Here is a 7,761-nt window from a genome sequence, read left to right as displayed (position 1 = left end):
GTATGACGTTTTGTCGGTCTCAACGACCGAGACAGTGCTCTAAAGATCTGCTTCATCACTTTTGACCGCGTACTGACTGACGGTAACTGACCCAACCTGTGTCGGTGTAGTCAGTCAGTACAAATAGGTACCGTACATTATGATTTGACTTGAGACCTATATGCGCGTCATAGCACAAATTACATGCTATAATGATTTTACGACAGCCCATAACAATTATTAAACACGGGTTTAAAATGATTAAATTATACATTTTCGAAACTAACATAACTAATTATTCGGTTAATGTGACTTAGGTATTTTTTGCTGTTAGCTCGTAAACTGTTGAGAGAGTAGTTATTTGCCTACGCCTACCTACCTACAAATACCTACCTACGTACAAAATATCTACCTTACAAATTTTTCTTACCGACGACGATGGGGTATTCTAGCCTTTTTCGAAAAGTGTCTTAATTTGATCCTAGACTCTAAAACAATCAAAAATTTACAAAAATTTTATTCAATCGATAAGTGCAATAAAAATGCATTTAAATTTTGCGTTTCCGCGAAAACGCTACCCGCCATATTTTCTGTAGTACCTAAAATAGATAACGGGTGCATACCACGATTAATTTGATGTTTTTATTTGTCGATATTTCAACCCTATTGCACGGGTCGTGGTCACGACGGGACTGCAGTGCTGCGAGAGATGAGGTTCGAGCTGTTATGCCATGCCATGCCAGTAGCGAACTACGGTTTAGCAATGTTTAGCAGTGGGAGGGCGGGCGGTGCAATGCATATCGCATGCTGCATGATTTTGGTTCCTTGTATAAAAAACCGGCCAAGTGCGAATCAGACTTGCGCACTGAGGGTTCCGTACTACAATCGTATTTTATCGACATTTTGCACGATAAATCAAAAACTACTTACTAGATCTCGTTCAAACCAATTTTCGGTGGAAGTTTGCATGGTAATGTACATTATATATTATTTTTAAGTTTTATCACTCTCTTATTTTAGAAGTTACAGGGGGGAGGACATACATTTTACCACTTTGGAAGTGGTAAAATGTATGTTCTTGTATGTCACTTCGCGCAAACTATTCAGTTTAGAAAAAAATGATATTAGAAACCTCAATCTCATTTTTGAAGACCTATCCATATAGATACCCCACACGTATGGGTTTGATGAAAATTTTTTTTTTTGAGTTTCAGTTCTAAGTATGGGGAACCCCCAAAATTTATTGTTTTTTTTTTCTATTTTTGTATGAAAATCTTAATGCGGTTCACAGAATACAATCATATACTTACCAAGTTTCAACAGTATAGCACTTATAGTTTCGGAAAAAAGTGGCTGGGACATACGGACGGCCAGACAGACAGACACACAGACAGACATGACGAATCTATAAGGGTTCCATTTTTTGCCATTTGGCTACGGAACCCTAAAAAGGGGCGGTTTCGATCAGGGTGCCTCGGACCTCAGAAAATCATATTCCACCGCAGGACAGAAACTTCAGATGTTACGCAAAACTTGAGTGGGGTTATTACGGCTTCCCACCCGTACGGTGCCAATGGGACCCTATATTACTAAGCCTCCTCCGTCCGTCCGTCCGTCCGTCTGTCAGCGAGCTGTATCTAGTAAACCGATTTTTGTATCGATTACACTCTTGACTGCGATCTCATCTTGTTCAGTGATGATGCAGACTAAGATGAACACGGGCTCATTGGGAAGGGGTAGGTATGGCAGGTTTCATAAACTCATAGCCCTAGTACGTTTCTACATTGGTTCTTGGCGGTACGGCTTGGCCGGTAGGGTGGCAAGTAGCCACGGCCGAAGCCTCCCACCAGACAAAATACCTAACTACCAAGTACCAAGGTATTTTTAATTATTCTAGAAGATAAATTCGGAAAGGTTTTGTAATTTGCGTCAGACTGTTATTTATAGCAATACGTTCTAGTAATTCCGCGAAGCTACAGGTCATAAACTTTTATTTGGCAAAAAAACTTTATTAATAGTCCAGCAGTCATCACCTGTTTTTTTTAACCGACTTCAAAAAAGGAGGAGGTTCTCAATTCAACTGTTTTTTTTATTTTATTTTTGAAGAACTGATTTTGATGATTCTTTTTATTTTGTAGGACACAGTTCAGAGGTGGTCCCATTTTAATTTGGTAAAGATCTGAGGAATATCTTCGGAGATGGAGAACAGAACTCCTCAGTGGATAAGAGTAAATTGCTCGCGATCAGTGCCTACCTAAACAGTAGGTGTTTAACCAGGCATATCATATTTTAGTACAATGGCGCCACTAAAAACTATGAAATAATTTTTTTTCAAAAAAAATAAAAACTGACTTCAAAAAAATTATATTACTATAGAACTACAATAAGTCTTGTATACATAATATATTGGGTAATAAATTAAATTATATTTTACTTTTTAGTGTTTGTGGTTATTGAAATCGGTTTTTAGGGTTCCGTACCTCAAAAGGAAAAACTGTCTGTCTGTCTGTCGGTCTGTCAAGAAACCTACAGGGTACTTCCCGTTGACCTAGAATCATGAAATTTGGTAGGTAGATGGGTCTTATAACTAGTATTAGGGGAAAAATCTGGAAACCATGAGTTTGTGGTTATATCACACAAAAAAAATTAAATTGTGGTAATAAACTAATAATTAGTAGGTATTTTAAATTTTCGCAGTAAGATAACTATATCAAGTGGGGTATCATATGAAAGGTCTTCACCTGTACATTCTAAAACAGATTTTTATCTATTTTTATGCATCATAGTTTTTGAATTATCGTGTAAAATGTCGAAAAAATAAGACTGCAGTACGGAACCCTCATTGCGCAAGCCTGACTCGCACTTGGCCGGTTTTTTTTTATTTTTTTTGGTAATTAATACCTATCAGGCTGAATCTTCGTGAGTAGGTTCAACAAGACGCCCAAGTTTTCCTCTGAACATTCTCGATTCAGGTAGCTATTGTACTGTGCAGGCGGGGCCGGGGTGTCGAAATTGTCTGAATAACACTAAGTTTTTTATTTGAATATTGAGGTAATTGGATATTAATAACTGTAGGACAAAGATAACACGTGTGAAGTTAGTGCATTCTTTGTCTAAATCAAACAGTGGGGCCGATTCTATTGTACGCAATCTCTAATCTATAAACTAAATTAACAGGTCTTAATCTAGTGCCATCCTTTTCCGCAAGCAATATTATGAAAGGGATAGCAATAGATTTAGACGTGTCATTTAAGTTTAGTGATTGTGTACAACGGAATTAGCCGCAAAAATACCTATGTATCGCTAATCCTACAAGAATATCTAATAGTATTCAATACGGGGGTAATGTAATAATTTTTTTTTATTTTTTTTTTTATTTAGACAAAAAAAAGCGAATAATTCACACCACACTTCCAGACCAAAGCACTAGACAAAAAGCCGAGACTGGTGTTGGCAGTTTGCAGCCCAAATAGACCGTAGTCTGTGCTAGGGCTGACAAAGTTCATCGACCATCGCGCCGGGATAAATCCCAAGCGTAACGAGGGATTTCAGAGTCACCCCCGAGCGTAGCGAGGGTGGCGCATGTAAAATCCTGAGTGAAACGCGGGGTTAAGGCGCGCCCAAGACTAAGACATTATTACCCCCAAGTTCCTTCGAACTGAACCTACTCAGATTATTTTTTAAATAGAGATAGCGAGCAAACGAGCAGGCGGGTCACCTGATGTTAAGTGATTACCGCCGCCCATGAACATTTGCAGCACCAGAGGAACCGCCGATGCGTTGCCGGCCTTTTAGGAATTTGTTGGTCCGCCCCTTGAACAACCCTATGGTTCAGTAATCACGTCGTGATTGATTTTTCATCATCATCATTATTATAAACCGATAGATCTCCACTGCAATGAGCACGTCTTGTGGGGAATTCTACACGCCACGGCGCGGTCTTGCGACTCCTGACTCCTGACTCCAGCGGCTCCCTGCGACTCGTTTGATGTCGTCTGCCCCCTAGCACCTATTAGGTAGGTATATTCTCTTCCGTGCTGTCATAGCCTAGTGGTTAGGACGGCCGCCTTCTAATCGGAGGTCGGGGGTTCGATCCCGGGCACGCACCTCTAACTATTCGGAGTTATGTGCGTTTTAGGTAATTAAATATCACTTGCTATAACTGTGAAGGAAAACATCGTGAGGAAACCTGCATGCCTGGGAGTTCTCCATAATGTTCTCAAAGGTGTTGAGGTCTATGGCCAGCGTGGTAGACTATGGCCAAACCCTTCTCACTTTGAGAGGAGACGGGTTGATCATGATGATGATGATTCTCTTCCAACGCTGCACTTCCCGGTGCGAGGTCGCCATTCTAGCACCTTGGGCCCCAACTATATTGTGCCCTTCTGGCCATTGCCACTTCGCAACCCGCTGAACAGCTATGTCGGTCACTCTGGCTCTCCAAGGAATCTCCTCATTTCTGATTCGATCGCGAACAACGCGTGTCTGGATCCCAGACATGACATGGTCGCTAACTATCTATGGGCCTCAGCCAGGCATGGTGGTCGCTATGCTTGGAGTTCCTCTATGTGATTTTTACATGGGTATAATAATTAAAGACCAGCCTACCGATTCGTTAACTCAGTGTCTAACATTGAATGATAGCCACTGAGTTCATTTGAGCCCGCGACTTCAACCGCGTGGAATTAGGTTTTTGAAAATCCCGTGGGAACTCTTTGATTTTCCAGGATAAAAAGTAGCCTATGTCACTCTCCAGGTCTTTATCTATACCCATACAAAAAAATCACGTCAATCCGTTGCACCGTTGCGACGTGATTGCAGGACAAACCAACAAGACACCAAACCAACAAACAAACACACTTTCGCATTTATAATAAGGGTAGGTTATACTGATTCATTATATATTACTATAAGGGACTTAAATATAACATATAAACATAAATTTTGACATTAGAAACTAATTTTATTATGACGATGAATGAACTGATATATTTTTATGAATTGATATTGTTTCGAATACGATGAATTTATGATCAAAAATGATGTAAAAATAAATAAATTATTGTAATAGGGGATATAATTGGAATTAACGTATTAGACAATAAAGGCTTTTTTATTTTATTTTATTTTTATTTTTATTTTATTTTATTTATTTATTTATTTTATTATACTGATTCATTGCAGGTTTTCTACGAAAAATGATTTCATATTTCCAACTAATGTCAAATGAGGTCGATGGCTATCGTTCAGTGTTACACACTGAGTTAGCGAATCAGCGCTCGCGCTGGACTCTGGAGAGTGCCATAGACTACTTTTTATTCCAGGAATATTTTTAAAAACCTAAACTGGGACGGATTTGTAATTGCTAATTAAGTGCCGAATTCCCAGCGTGCGGAGCTGCGGGCGAAAACTAGGGTTTTAAAATACCTACGTCACGCACTTTTAACAGTTCGAAAAACTTATAGAAATATTTTTTGTCCATACTAATTACTAACCATAACCAATCATTAATTTTACTTCGACTAATTTGAAGATTCGGAAAGCATCGACAAAATGCGCAAAACTAATTATCCTTAAACTGCTCGCACACTGCCGCGAGAGCCACCAGAATAAAGTCAACTAGTATCTGTCTGTTGCCGTCTCACTGCTCAACCGCTGTAAACAGTGAACCCAGAAGTCAACTTGCCTCCTGGAGACGGACATATCCCTTGGTATATGGCAATTGGGGTATGAGGTGGGGGCAGCCCCACACACCCGCACCGGGTTTGTCTTAAATGTATGTTTCGCTGGCAATCCTCCGTCCGACATAGTTATCGGAGACTTTGTATAGCTTAACACGGCATTTTATTACTTTTTTTTTATATTGCCATGAAACAGGTTCTTTTTAGGGTTCCGTACCTCAAAAGGAAAAACGGAACCCTTATAGGATCACTTTGTTGCCTGTCTGTCTGTCTGTCGGTCTGCCAAGAAACCTACAGGGTACTTCCCGTTGACCTAGAATCATGAAATTTGGCAGGTAGGTAGATCTAATAGCTGACATTTGGGGAAAAATCTGAAAACCGTGAATTTGTGGTTACATCACACAAAAAGAATTTAATTGTGGTCATGAACTAATAATTAGTATTTTCAATTTTCTAAGTAAGATAACTATTTCAAGTGGCGTATCATATAAAAGGTCTTCACCTGTGCATTCTAAAACAGATTTTTATACATTTTTATGTTTTTGAATTATCCTGCAAAATGTCGAAAAAATAAGACTGCAGTACGGAACCCTCATTGCGCGAGCCTGACTCGCACTTGGCCAGTTTTTTTTTACTATGATCATGATTTCTTTGCCCAGGTACCTACCTACCCAGTGTATTGAACCAGTGGTAAATTAAACTAGTTGACGATTCAAAAGCACTTGTAAAAGTTTACTTGAATAAAAATATATTCTAATCTATTCTAGTGTACATTTTTAAAAATCTTAAAACTTAGTGTTTAAACTACCGTGAGTGATTTCCATTATAAATACTATCCCCCCCATTTCCATTTTAAATAGGACCCCTTATGGGTTCGAAACTAGTCGGGCTAACGTCGACTACACACGTGAGTAAAGCCGGGACGGATAGTATTTATAATCTTAAAACTTATTTCACGCTTCCTACCTGATATACCTACCTAGTGACGTCACCGCGCCGCGTCGCCGCGTCGTCGTCGCGTCGTAATACCTATATGATTTATGAAGTAGTTTCACGTACGATATCATATTATTGTACCTACCAGTTGCATGACCTACCGCGACTAAATTAATGACAAGTATCTACCTCCGCCGCCATACAGACGCATAACATGCCTCAGAGACTAAATGGAACATGGATGGCACGCGGGAAAGTGAGGCCAGTAGGGCGATTGTCTAAAACCTGCATCAATCATTACTACAATCTCAATTGTTCTGATTGGCTGAATTTGTGCGATTCTTGTTGCAACAATTATATTGTAACTACATACTACTAACTACTAATTATATTGTATTAATTAGTTGTTAATGTTAGAAGTTTGCAAAAGTTTGTATCTTATTGTTAACAGAACCGGAGACTTACGTAATGCTGTATATGCCAATAATTGATGATTGTAGTAGGACTGGAATTGTTTGTGACATGTTTTTAATATTTGTGAATGTTGTTACAATTTATCGTTGGCATATCTAATAAAATAAAATAAAATAAACAATGCATTGTAGCCAATAGTGAGCGAGCGTTAACCAATCAGAGGTGATTGCGATCGTAACATTGTAGCTGTCATAGCGCAGCAGAAGCAGTGGCCCTACCGCGGTTGTTTGACAGCTACAATGTCACGATCACAATCATCTCTGATTGGTTAATGCTCGCTCACTATTGGCCACAATGCATTGTTGCAACAAGAATCGTACAAATTCAGCCAATCAGAACAATTGAGATTGTAATAATGATTGATGCAGGTTTTAGACAATCGCCCTACTGGATAGTTTGATTGACTGTGTTTCAACCGCACGGGCGACAGCAGTGAGGCACAACGTATTGAACGCCGCTCCTAGAAGGCAAGAAACTATAAATGAAGAAGATGTACTTACATAATATTATAATTATGTCGTGCACTGCAAAGCAAGCATATAGGAGCCGTGCCCCAGTAGTTGTCTCGCGATGCCGTTCGTCAATTTCTTGTATTTACAGTTCACAAATCGTAAATATAGTTTTGCGATTGTTTTAGACGGGAAGTCTTGTGCAAAACTTCAGCTAGCCCAAGAGTTTGCGCTGGGCAATA

The sequence above is a fragment of the Maniola hyperantus genome, chromosome 15, assembly GCF_902806685.2.
Source record: "Maniola hyperantus chromosome 15, iAphHyp1.2, whole genome shotgun sequence".
NCBI classification, from domain to species: domain Eukaryota; kingdom Metazoa; phylum Arthropoda; class Insecta; order Lepidoptera; family Nymphalidae; genus Maniola; species Maniola hyperantus.
This window is presented reverse-complemented; position numbering follows the sequence as displayed.